Here is a 14275-nt window from a genome sequence, read left to right as displayed (position 1 = left end):
TACATTCTGTGGGGGCTGCCTGCCTGCATTACATTCTATGGGGGCTGCCTGCATGCATTACATTCTGTGGGGGCTGCCTGCCTGCATTACATTCTATGGGGGCTGCCTGCCTGCATTACATTCTGTGGGGGCTGCCTGCCTGCATTACATTCTGTGGGGGCTGCCTGCCTGCATTACATTCTATGGGGGCTGCCTGCCTGCATTACATTCTGTGGGGGCTGCCTGCCTGCATTATATTCTATGGGGGCTGCCTGTCTGCATTACATTCTGTGGGGGCTGCCTGCCTGCATTACATTCTGTGGGGGCTGCCTGCCTGCATTACATTCTATGGGGCCTGCCTGCATGCATTACATTCTGTGGGGGCTGCCTGCCTGCATTACATTCTATGGGGGCTGGCTGCATTCCATTCCATGGGCCTGTGCTGCATTATATTCTATGGGGCTGGCTGCATTCCATTCCATGGGCCTGTGCTGCATTATATTCTATGGGGCTGGCTGCATTCCATTCTATGGGCCTGTGCTGCATTATATTCTATGGGGCTGGCTGCATTACATTCTATGGGGGCTGTGCTGCATTATATTGTATGGTGGCTGCCTGCATTACATTCTGTGGGGGCTGGCTGCATTCCATTCCATGGGCCTGTGCTGCATTATATTCTATGGGGCTGGCTGCATTACATTGTATGGTGGCTGTGCTGCATTATATTGTATGGGGCTGTGCTGCATTATATTCTATGGGGCTGTGCTGCATTATATTCTATGGGGCTGTGCTATATTACATTCTATGGGGCTGTGCTGCATTATATTCTATGGGGCAGTACTGTATTACATTCTATGGGGCTGTGCTGCATTAAATTCTATGGGGCTGGCTGCATTACATTCTATGGGGGCAGTGCTGTATTACATTCTATGGGGACTGTGCTGCATTAAATTCTATGGGGCTGTTCTGTATTACATTCTATGGGGCTGGCTGCATTACATTCTATGGGGGCTGTGCTGCATTACATTCTATGGGGGCTGTGCTGCATTACATTCTATGGGGGCTGTGCTGCATTACATTCTATGGGGGCTGTGCTGTATTACAGTCTATGGGGGCTGTGCTGTATTACAGTCTATGGGGGCTGTGCTGTATTACAGTCTATGGGGGCTGAGCTGTAATGCTGGATACAGCTGTAGTTATATAGTCGTGTTACACTCCCCTCACTTCTTGTAGCCTACAAGTGTACAAAGATATTATACAGTCACCATGTGACAAGTGGGCCTGTGTGACTTCAAATGCCAGGGCTGAATTTTAGTCCCAGTCCGGCCCTGGTGTCAGTCCATTTGTGGCGGCAGGAATTTCACAACAGACGTGTTCGTTTCAACTGTGATAACATGTGGGTGGTTTGCGAGGTAAACAGTCTCACGGCATCATCACCGCCCATGGTGGGGGTGCTTCGTCAGTTGGTGTTATTGTGTTTGGCCCTGAACTCTCATGTTACGGCATCTCATGTGCCTGGTATTCGTAACTCCATTGCTGACTCTCTTTCTCGATTCCAGTTCGAGCGTTTTTGGTCATTGGCTCCGGAGGCAGAGGCCATCGGTTTGGAATGCCTTGCGGAACTTTGGCTTGTGGCATCAGGGACGCAGAAGAATTGATCAAGTCGTCGCTGGCTCCAAAAACGTGGGAGGCTTGTCAGGCGGTTTGGGCGTCTTGGGAGGGGGTTTTGGCGGCTTGCCCTGGTGTTGGGGGCACAGATGAACAGATTGGGGCATTGTTATCTTGGTTAAGTCGTGGGGCTTCCGAGGGTTGGTCTTGTACGAAAGTGTCTCGCATTAGGGCTGCGCTGGCTTTCGGCTTTAAATTGCGGGGGCAGCAGGATTTGTCCAAGGCATTTCTGGTGAGACAGGCTGTGAAGGGTTTTCGTAGAGGGAAGGGTCGATTGGATTCGAGGCGTCCGGTGTCTTTTTCCTTGCTGGAAAGTTTGGGGGAGGCGTTGTTTTCATGTTGCGGGTCCGATTTGGAATGTCGTCTTTTCAGGTTGGCTTTTTCGCTTGCATTTTTTGAGGCGATGAGAATCGGGGAATTGGTGTCTCCCACCAAAAAACTGATGGGGGGCATTCTGGCGCAGGATGTTATTGTCTCGGGGGCAGGTAGAGTTTTGGTTACGCCGTTCTAAGATGGACCCTGAAGGACGGGGTAAGAAGATTGTGTTGGGTGCGGTCGCCGGGTCGGGAATGTGTCCGGTTAATTGTCTGGTACGTTTTTGGGAACTTATGCCTCGGAGGTTAGGACCTCTGCTCTGCCACGAGGACGGTTCCTTCCTTTCCAGATATCAGTTTAGTATGGTTTTCAGGAAGGCACTTAGAGTTTTTGGTTTTGATGAGGAGCGTTTTGCTCCTCATTCGTTTCGGATTGGGGCAGCGACCGCGGCGGCTGTTGGTGGTTTGAAGGTTGAAGCCATCAAGCGTATTGGGAGATGGAGATCTAATAGGTATCGCAGTTATGTGTGTTTGGTTGAGCCTTGGAATTGTCAACGTTGTTCAATATAAAAAAAAAAAAAAAATGTTGACAGGGCTTGTTTGCGAGTGACTTATGCTTGTATTTTGCAGGTCCTTTGCCCCTCTTGGTGTGGATTTTCGGCCATTCCTATGTGCACTGGGGAGCGCTGCGAGCGGATGTACGGTCGGAGGGTAGACAGCTGGGATTTGAACGGAGGACGGCCGTGGTCAGATGGATTGGATTTAGGGGAGTGGCATGGAACAGGGTGTTGCGGGAAATACATAATGCTGTTATTTTGGATAGGGCACCTGATATTTTGGTGCTGCATGTTGGGGGTAATGATTTGGGGGTGCGGCCGTTTAGGGAACTGATCAGGGATATAAAGCAGGATTTGTTACGTTTATGGCTCTTGTATCCCGGGTTATCTGTGGTCTGGTCGGATATTGTGCCGTGAATACGTTGGAGGAATATGCGGTCGTTGCAAAAACTTGATGAGGCCAGGATAACAGTGAATAGGGCAGTGGCGGCTTTTGTGGTTAGGAACGGTGGGGTTGCTGTTAGGCATTTTGAGCTGGAGAAGGGTGATGGTGTTTTTTGGTTGGCCGATGGTGTTCACTTAAATGGGGTAGGCATGGATTTCTGGGCTCTTGGTTTGCAAGAGGGTTTGGAGAAGGCCACAGCTTTCCATTGTGGTGGGGTCTCGGGTCTTTGAGGTATTCAAAGACCCTCATGGTGGTGGCTGGGTGGAGTCCTTGGAGTTGGTGGAAATTGGGTTGGGGGATCCATTGGATTATGGCTCCTCTGTCTTTGGAATTCAACTCGTTTGTTGGATCTGGTGAATTGGGGAAGGGAGTTCCGGCAGGTGGTCAGTTCCCCTTGAATTTTAGCGTGAACAGTGAGCCCGCTGGGTTTTTGGTGCTCCCGAGCCAGTGTGGTAGCGGCTGGGAGTAATTCTGGTTTGATGTGCGCTCATGCTATGCAGTGTTTAATCACCAGATTCCTGGGAGCTCCAAGGACTCCTCCTAGTTTTAAAAAATTGTTAATGTTTATTGTAATGTATTTTGTTATGTTAAATAAAATGGCTGCTGTGGCCTATAATTTCCAAAGAAATTGACTTATGTTTTTATTTTGAGCTGACAACTTTCTTTATGGGGTTTTTAGTAGGTGAGGTGAGGTGGTCCCTCATCACCCCGGGTACTCGACATTACCAGGGTCAAGTACCGGCCGGAGCTGAGACGCCCCTCCCCCCAGCGTCGTAAGTGAAGGCCATCATGGTATGGAGGGAGGGGTTTCAGGGTGGAGGAGGCGGGGAGGTTTTCTATTGAACGGAGGCAGGTTGGGAGAGGGGATGGGAGTGGCCTAATCACTTCCCGCTCTCTGGCCAACGTGTGTCCCGCCCTCCCGCCCTTTTGTGTTTGGAAGTTACTTTGTATTATATAAAGGAGAAAAAAAAATTTTTTTGGTTTTGTGTTTGTGGGGTTCTTACAATTTTATAACGGGTCATTGTGGCCGTGGTGGCTGGGTGGAGTCCTTGGAGTTGGTGGAAATTGGGTTGGTGGATCCATTGGATTATGGCTCCTCTGTCTTTTGAATTCAACTCGTTTGTTGGATCTGGTGAATTGGGGAAGGGAGTTCCGGCAGGTGGTCGGTTCCCCTTGAATTTTAGCATGAACAGTGAATGCTCCCTACTGCGGTATGTGCGCCACACAAACATTATAATAAGGTCAATCTGGTATCAGACTCAGGGCAGTAGCCTAGATTGACCTCATTACAATTTGCCTATGGGTCTATTAGACGCCTCTCCAGGGCCGGACTGGCCATCAGGCAGTTCTGGCAAATGCCAGAAGGGCCGGTGGCAGTAGTGGGCCGCTCGAGTGTGCCGCTGTCGACACACTCCCCTCGCTGTCGGCGCACTCCCCCCGCTGTCGGTGCAGTCCCCGCCCCGCATTCAACTATACCGGTGTCATAGACGCTGGTACAGTTGAATGCAATGATGGAGGAGAGAGCGTCTGCTGACGCTCCCTCTCCCATCATTCCCCGCTCTGCCTGGCGCTGACACTGCGTGTGCGCGATGACGTCATATCATCGCGCACCTGCTGTGTGTCGGGCGGGCAGACTGCGGCTGCTGAGACTGGAGCCAGGAGCAGCGCGGGGCACGAGGAGAGGTGAGTAGAGTGGTTTTTTTTTAATTATATATATATATATATATATATATATATATATATATAGGAGTGATAACTGGATTGTGGGTTTTTTGGGGGGGGCTGCAGTACATTCTATGGGGCTGTGCTGCATTACATTCTATGGGGCTGTGCTGCATTACATTCTATGGGGCTGTGCTGCATTAAATTCTATGGGGGCTGTGCTGCATTACATTCTATGGGGGGCTGGATGCATTACATTCTATGGGGCTGTGCTGTATTACATTCTATGGGGGCTGTGCTGTATTACATTCTATGGGGGGCTGGCTGCATTACATTCTATGGGACTGTGCGGTATTACATTCTATGGGGGCTGTGCTGTATTACATTCTATGGGGCTGTGCTGTATTACATTCTATGGGGGCTGTGCTGTATTACATTCTATGGGGGCTGTGCTGTATTACATTCTATGGGGGCTGGCTGCATTACATTCTATGGGGGCTGGCTGCATTACATTCTATGGGGCTGTGCTGCATTACATTCTATGGGGGCTGGCTGTATTACATTCTATGGGGGTTGTGCTGTATTACATTCTATGGGGCTGTGCTGCGTTACATTTTATGGGGCTGTGCTGTATTACATTCTAGGGGGGCTGTGCTGTATTACATTCTATGGGGGCTGGCTGCATTACATTCTATGGGGGCTGTGCTGCATTACATTCTATGGGGCTGTGCTACATTACATTCTATGGGGGCTGGCTGTATTACATTCTATGGGGGCTGTGCTGTATTACTGTAATAATTATAGGGGATAACTCAGGAGACTCTTTGCGTGAAACAAGACAACTACAGGACACAGTGTTATAAGTGGTAAAGTCTATATTATCACACGGTGATTCAAACAGGTGCAGAGAGAAACTCAAGTCCACAACACTTGGTGTAAATAATAAACGCAGCTTAACAGTCTATAGGGAACTTCAGAGGAAAATGCAATCACGCAGAAAGTCTATGAAGCACAATTATTCTTGAGGATACTTGACACGAATAAGTCCTTGGTAGCCCAAACACAGATAGATATGCTTATAAGGCAGTTCAAGCAATGTCTTAGCTCAACCAGGAAGTCCTGGGTGATAATCTCAGTTTTAAGCAAAGCAACAACAGCTTACATGTCCAGCAAATGCAGGTGGAAGTAAACACGAGCAGCAGATGAAGGAGGATTACTGGAAACTGGTGTATGCAGCAGGAACTCAGAGCAGAGTAGCAGGATAACCACACAGGTTCACAGGAGCAGGTATATAGCCAGGGAGCCACCAGGGTCAGGAGCTGGATGCAAGGCAGAATACTGAAGCACAGACTGAAGGCTGGGGTGGAGTTTTATAGCAGGAAGACACAGTGCACATGAGACCAAAGACGCCATCTTGGAAAAGGGCAGTAATGCACAAAAGATAATAAAAATGTTCAGAGTCCTGACATTACTCCCTCCTTAGAAGCGGCCTCAGGGCGATACTGGACCTGGTTTCTCAGGGAATCTCTGATGAAAACGAGAAATGTTCTGTTGGGCATTGATGTTTTCCACAGGTTCCCAAGAGTCTTCCTCAGGGGGATATCCCTGCCATCTTATCAGATATTGGAGCCGATTCCTGCGAATCATGGAATCAATAATTTCCTCCACCACAAATTGTTCTTGCCCATCAATCACCACAGGCTGCGGAGGTGGCACAACACGTCACTGGAAGGTATTAGGAGATACAGGCTTTCGTAAAGATACATGAAAAACTGGGTGTACCTTCATAGTCCTAGGCAGCTTCAGCCGGCAGGCCACAGAGCTCACAATACCGTTGATCTTGAAAGGGTCAATGAATTTCTGTCCAAGTTTTTGTGAAGGAATGTTTAACTTCAGATTCTTAGTTGCTAACCACACGGAATCTCCTACCTTGAACATGGGTGCAGGTTTACGGAATCTATCAGCCGATCTCTTATAATGTTCTTGAGCTGTGGTCAGGGATTCCTTCAGAACCTCCAGATTTTGCCTCATCGCAGTCAACCTTTCATCCACTGCCGGAACCGGAGAATTAATTGGAGACCTAGGTAAGATACACGGATGATAACCCAGATTGGCAAAGAAAGGTGTAAATTTAGTTGAGGCGCTCTGAGAATTGTTATATGAAAATTCGGCTAACGGCAGCAACTCCAACCAATCATCCTGGAGATGGCTGACATAGCATTTTAGATATTGTTCCAGCGTCTGGTTGGTACGCTCAGTCTGACCATTTGTCTGGGGACGGTAAGCGGAAGAGAGACAGACATTAATATTGAGTGCAGAGCAAAACCCCTTCCAGAATCTTGAAGTGAACTGTACTCCACGGGCAGAGATGATCTCATCCGGGACCCCATGCAACCGAAAGACATTCTGTATAACCAAGTTCACTGTATCTTTAGCTGAAGGGAGGCCGGTGCATGGAACAAAATGAGCAGCTTTAGTCAGGCGATCAACTACCACGATTGTATTCATGCCCCCCGATGTAGGCAGCTCCACAATAAAGTCCATTGATATAGACCCCCAAGGGCGGGACGGAACAGGTAATGGTTGTAGAAGACCCATAGGTGCCACATGAGGAGTCTTGTAACGAGCACATACCTCGTAAGAAAGAACATAGTCCTTGGTATCCTTCAGGCAAGTTGGCCACCAGAAGAATCAGCTCAGGAACTCTTGTGTCTTCTGTACCCCCCTGTGACCAGCCAACTTGGAGTCATGTACCAACTTGAGGATCTGCAGACGGATGACCTCAGGAACGTAGATACGTCGATCTCTGAACCACATGCCACCTGTAATAATTATAGGGGATAACTCAGGAGACTCTTTGCATGGAACAAGACAACTACAGGACACAGTTTTATAAGTGGTAAAGTCTATATTATCACACGGTGATTCAAACAGGTGCAGAGAGAAACTCAAGTCCACAACACTTGGAGTAAATATTAAATGCAGCTTAGCAGTCTATAGGAAACTTCAGAGGAAAATGCAATCACGCAGAAAGTCTATGAAGCACAATTATTCTTGAGGATACTTGACACGAATAAGTCCTTGCTTAATCCAAAATTCAGATAGATATGCTTATAAGGCAGTTCAAATAATATCTTAGCTCAACCAGGGAGGCCTGGGTAATAGTCTCAGGTTCTTGCAGAGCAGCAACAGCTTACATGTCCAGCAAATGCAGATGGAAGTAAACACGAGTAGCAGATGAAGGAGGATTACTGGAACTGGTGTATGCAGCAGGAACTCAGAGCAGAGTAGCAGGATAACCCCACAGGTTCACAGGAGCAGGTATATAGCCAGGGAGTCACCAGAGGTCAGGAGCTGGATGCCAGGTAGAATACTCTAGCACAGACTGAAGGCTGGGGTGGAGTTTTATAGCAGGAAGAGACAGTGCACATGAGACCAAAGACGCCATCTTGGAAAAGGGCAGTAATGCACAAAAGGTAATAAAAAATGTTCAGAGTCCTGACACCACCATTAAAGACAAGATTAATATCCACAGGTGGGTTGGCCAGAAATACATCACCGTCATAAGCCTCCCTGCACTCCTTCCACAAGTCCTGATCGTGGATAACTCCGATGAAATTGGCATCAGATAGAATGGTCTTGGACAGGGCTCCAGGTACGGAATCCGCAGCATGGATTCGGGATAAAGCATCAGCCTTCCCATTACGAGAACCTGGATGGTACGAGATAACAAAGTTACATTGATTTAAAAATAGGTTCCAACGAGCCTGACGAGGAGAAAGACATCTACCGGATCTAAGAGACTCTAAATTGCGATGGTCAGTTAGCACAATGATCTGTTGCGCAGCTCCTTGCAGATGATGCCTCCATTCTTTGAAAGCCGCAATAATAGCCAGCAATTCCTTGTCTCCCACGTCGTAATTCTCTGCTGAGATTAGTCTACAGGAAGAAGAAAGCACAAGGATGTAGCAGACCCTTCTCTCCAGTTCTTTGGGAGGGAATAGCCCTCAAAGCATTATCAGAAGCGTCCATCTCCACAATGAAAGAAAGTGTTGGATCTGGGTGTATCAACAGCGGTGCTGAGGTGAAACAGATCTTAAGCCGATCAAAAGCTTCTTGAGCCTGTGATGACCACTTAAAGGGCTTTTCCTTCTTTGACAAGGAAGTAATGGGACGGACAATATCAGAAATATTTCGAATGAAGCGTCTGTAGAAATTTGCAAAACCAATAAAACGTTGGACCTCCTTAATGTTCTTGGGTACCGGCCAGTCAAGGATAGCCTGAATCTTACCAGATTACATGTTCAGCCCCTGGGGAGAGATGATATAACCTAAGAACTGTATCTCAGAACAATGGAACTCGCATTTCTCCAGCTAAATATACAGATGGTTCTCTTTCAAACGTCTTAAAACAGTTTTGACATGTTCTTCATGTTCCTATAGAGAGTCAGAAAAGATTAGTATATCGTCCAAATAGATCACCACAAACTGGTCCAACAAATCTCTGAAAATGTCATTAGCAAGGTGTTGAAACATTGCAGGGGCGTTATAAAGCCCGAAGGGCATCACGAGATATTCAAAGTGTCCATACCGGCATCTGAATGCTGTCTTCCACTCATCCCTTGGACGAATACGCACCAAATTATAAGCCCCACGAAGATCCAGTTTAGAGAACACCTTAGCATGGTGGACTCTTTCCAGTAATTCGGGAATCAGAGGCAAAGTGTAACGGTTTCATATGGTTACCTTATTGAGTTCCCGATAGTCAACACAGGGTCTCAGGGTCCCATCTTTTTTTACAAAAAATATAGGTGCCCCTGCTGGTGAGGAAGAAGGACGTATGAAGCCTTTGGCCAGATTTTCATCAATATACTCCTTTAAGGCTTGAAGCTCAGGTGCCGCCAAAGGGTATACATTACCAAAAGGAATAGCTGCCCCAGGAAGCAGCTCAATGGGACAGTCATAATGTCTGTGTGGAGGAAGCTGATCTGCATTCTTCTTGTCACAGATGTCAGAGAACTCTTTATATGCTGAAGGTAAAGTAAATACCTGTATCGGTGGTCCCGTAGCCGTGGAATCAAGGACAGCTTCTGTTAACGCTGAGTTGCTCCTTGTTGGAAAGATAATCTCCTTGGTCTCCTAGTTGATAATTGGGTTCTGAGAAAGCAACCAAGGAATGCCTAAAATCACAGGAAAATGAGGAGTAGAAATTAGCAAGAAAGAAAGTTGCTCCTGATGATTAGGCTCCAACAAAATTTCAAGGGGTACGGTCTCCTGATCCACAGGCCCAGAGATTAAAGGTGACCCATCCACTGTTTCCATGGTAATTGGAGAGGCTCTTTGCTGAATTTCAATACCATGTTCCTTGGCAAATGCGATATCCATGAAATTGCCACCTGCACCAGAGTCAATCATAGCTGCACTGGAAATCCACTGTCCTGAACACAGGATCTTAATAGGGAGAGAACAGTGAGAGTTCTTCTCCTTCAGCTCCTTGGGGGGTGAAGTCATAGAAAGTGAATGGAATACAGCATTTAAAGGCAGGCTACATTCAGAGATGTCAGATTCATCATCACAGTTGTCATATTCTCCTACCGCTGCTAGCACCTTGTTCGGCCGCTTGGGAAACTTGGAACAGTTGATTAAAAAGTGGTCAGACTGACCGCATTAGAAACATAGACTTTCACGAAGACGATGCTCCCGGAGCTCATTAATCTCGAGCCTCTGAAAGGAATCAATTTGCATGGGCACCTCCTCCACCTCCCGAGAAGTTTTACCTGCAGGCTCTTTGGAAGGAAGGGAAAAGTTAGAAATACTTCTCCTGCCTACGCTCAGTAAGGCGAATGTCTATGCGCACACAATGCTGTATAAATGTCTCTAGCTCTTGTGGTGATTCAGAGCGAGCTAGTTCATCTTTTACAATACTAGACAGACCCCTTTTAAAAATAGGCAATTGTGCATAACTGTCCCAATTGGTATCTACCGCTAATCTCCTGAATTCAGTAGCATACTCAATAACAGAACATTTAGCCTGGCGTAAAGACAATAAAGCAGATTCAGCGGTTGCACGGCGATTAGGATCATCAAACATTAATGCCATAGCGGCCAAGAAATCATCCAAGTTATTTAACCGTGGGTCACGAGACTCAATCATCGGATTCGCCCAGGCGAGCGCTCGTGAGGTCAGCAGCATTATTACACACAATACTTTGGAAGTATCAATAGGAAAACGGTCGGCATGCACATCAAAATACAGCATACATTGGTTCACAAAGCCAAGAAATTTGTCACGATCACCATTAAATCTGAACGGGGGCAACTTAGGTGGGCTAGCTGGTGGCGGTTGCCCAGAGGGTAAAGTTGCTTGTGCAGCTTTTTGCGTGCTTATGTCCTGAAAAGCCCATCCATACTGGGACTCTATGCCAGCAAGTTTGTTTTCCTGGGCCGCCATGCAGGTGCTTAAGTCCTGCAAATTTTGTCCAACCACTTGTTGATTGTGTTCAATGCTTCCAAACTTCTTTTGCAGATCTTCCACGTCTTTCTGCAGTGATCTAATTATGGAAAACACCTGCTCTAATCTGCTTTCTGCAGTCATTGTTCCAGCAGTCTCCTCTTTTCTGGCTAGAGTATCCTGTAATAATTATAGAGGATAACTCAGGTAATTCTTTGCGTGGAACAAGACAACTACAGGACACAGTTTTATAAGTGGTAAAGTCTATATTATCTGTTGTGGATTCTGTTTGCGGGCTCCCTCTGGTGGTTACTGCTGGTACTGGGTGACTTTGGTGGGTTGCGGCCTTTGGTTTCCATCTGTCCATCAGAGGCTGGGTGTTTCCTATTTTACCTGGCCTCTCTGTCATTTCCCTTGCCGGCTATCAATGTGTTCAGATGTGCTCTGTTTGGTTCCTGCCTACCTGCTCCCAGATCTTTCAGGATAAGCTAAGTGCTGATTTTCAGTTGTTTGGTTTTTTGTCCAGCTTGCTTAGAATGTCTCTTTGTTAGCTGGTTGCTCTAGTGGACTGAGGTTCTCCCCATGTGCCATGAGTTGGCACATGGGTTCTTGTAATCTCAGGATGGTTTTTTTGATTAGGGTTTTTTGCTGACCGCTCAGTCCCCTTTTGTGTCATTCTGCTTTCTAGTTTTCAGCGGGCCTCTATTTGCTAAAGCTATATACATCATCTCTATGTATGTGCCTTCCTCTCATTTCACCGTCAATACATGTGGGGGGCAACTATATCTTTGGGGTTAATTCCTCTGGAGGCAAGTGAGGTCTTTGTTTTCTCTGCAGTACTAGTTAGCTCTTAGGCTGGTGCGTGGCGTCTAGAACCAACGTAGGCACACTCCCTGGCTATCTCTAGTTGCGTTTGTCAGGCGTAGGGCAGCGGTCAGCCCAGGTTCCATCACCCTAGAGCTCGTCCGATATTTATTATACTTTGCTTATCCTGTGCTATCCCTAGCCATTGGGGATTCATGACAGTATAGCCGGCCACAAAGTGTTAATTGTTTGGGCTGAAGCAGGAGGAAAAGAAGTGTTCAAGGAAAATTTTTTTTTTTTTTTTTCCCTTCAGAGTTTTGCTGCCTAGCCCTTAATTGCTGTCTAGCTGCTTCTTACCTCCTCTTAACCCTTGAATGGCTCTGATCTTAGCTGTTTATCATGGATGTCCAGAGTTTGGCTTCCAGCCTGAGTAATCTCGCGGCAAAGGTTCAAAACATACAGGATTTCGTTGTTCACACTCCCATGTCTGAACCTAGAATTCCTATTCCAGAGTTTTTTTCTGGAGATAGATCTACCTTCCTGAATTTCAGGAACAATTGTAAATTGTTTCTCTCTTTGAAATCTCGCTCCTCTGGAGACCCTGCTCAACAGGTCAAGATTGTTATATCGTTCCTACGGGGCGACCCTCAGAATTGGGCATTTGCATTGGCACCAGGGGATCCTGCATTGCTCAGTGTGGATGCGTTTTTTCTGGCATTGGGATTGCTCTATGAGGAACCTAACCTAGAGATTCAGGCTGAAAAGGCTTTATTGGCCCTCTCTCAGGGGCATGATGAAGCGGAAATATATTGTCAGAAATTTCGGAAATGGTCGGTGCTTACTCAGTGGAATGAGTGCGCCCTGGCTGCAAACTTCAGAAATGGTCTTTCTGAGGCCATTAAGGATGTTATGGTGGGGTTCCCTGCGCCCACGGGTCTGAATGAGTCTATGGCTATGGCCATTCAGATTGATCGGCGTTTACGGGAGCGCAAACCCGTGCACCAGTTGGCGGTGTCTTCTGAACAGGCACCTGAGACTATGCAATGTGATAGAATTCAGTCCAGAAGTGAACGGCAAAATTATAGGCGGAAAAATGGTTTGTGTTTTTATTGTGGGGATTCAGCTCATGTTATATCAGCATGCTCTAAACGCACAAAAAGGGTTGATAAATCTTTTGCCATTGATACTCTGCAGTCTAAGTTCATTTTGTCTGTGACTCTGATTTTTTCACTGTCTTCCATTTCCGTCGATGCCTATGTGGATTCAGGCGCTGCCCTGAGTCTTATGGATTGGTCATTTGCTAAACGCTGCGGTTTTAGTCTAGAGCCTCTGGAAGTTCCTATTCCTCTGAAAGGAATTGATTCTACACCATTGGCTATGAATAAACCGCAGTATTGGACACAAGTGACCATGCGCATGACTCCCGTTCATCAGGAGGTGATTCGCTTCCTTGTACTGTATAATTTACATGATGTACTAGTGCTTGGTCTGCCATGGTTACAAACTCATAATCCTGTCCTGGACTGGAAAACAATGTCTGTGCTAAGCTGGGGATGTCACGGGGTTCATGATGATGCACCTCCGATTTCTATAGCTTCATCTACTCCTTCGGAGATCCCTGCGTTTTTGTCGGATTATAGGGATGTTTTTGAGGAGCCTAAGCTCAATTCGCTCCCTCCCCATAGAGAGTGTGACTGTGCTATAGAATTGATTCCTGGCAGTAAGTTCCCTAAGGGTCGTTTATTTAATCTGTCACTGCCAGAGCATACTGCTATGCGGAATTATATTAAGGAGTCCTTGGAAAAGGGACATATTCGTCCATCTTCGTCCCCTCTGGGAGCAGGTTTTTTTTTTGTGGCAAAAAAAGATGGTTCCCTGAGGCCTTGTATAGATTATCGCCTTCTGAATAAGATTACAGTCAAATACCAGTATCCATTGCCATTATTTACTGATTTGTTTGCTCGCATTAAGGGGGCTAGGTGGTTCACTAAAATAGATCTTCGTGGTGCGTATAATCTGATGCGGATAAAACAGGGTGATGAGTGGAAAACCGCATTTAATACGCCTGAGGGCCATTTTGAGTATTTGGTAATGCCTTTTGGACTCTCCAATGCTCCGTCAGTCTTTCAGTCCTTTATGCACAATATTTTCCGTGAATATCTGGATAAGTTTATGATTGTGTATTTGGATGATATTTTGGTGTTTTCTGATGACTGGGAGTCTCATGTTCTACAGGTCAGGAAGGTGTTTCAGGTTTTGCGGGCCAATTCTCTGTTTGTGAAGGGCTCAAAGTGTCTCTTCGGAGTCCAGAAGATTTCTTTTTTGGGGTACATTTTTTCTCCTTCTACTATTGAGATGGATCCCGTTAAGGTTCAGGCTATTTGTGACTGGACAC

This window comes from Ranitomeya variabilis, chromosome 2 (assembly GCF_051348905.1).
Source record: "Ranitomeya variabilis isolate aRanVar5 chromosome 2, aRanVar5.hap1, whole genome shotgun sequence".
Classification (NCBI taxonomy): Eukaryota; Metazoa; Chordata; class Amphibia; order Anura; family Dendrobatidae; genus Ranitomeya; species Ranitomeya variabilis.
This window is presented reverse-complemented; position numbering follows the sequence as displayed.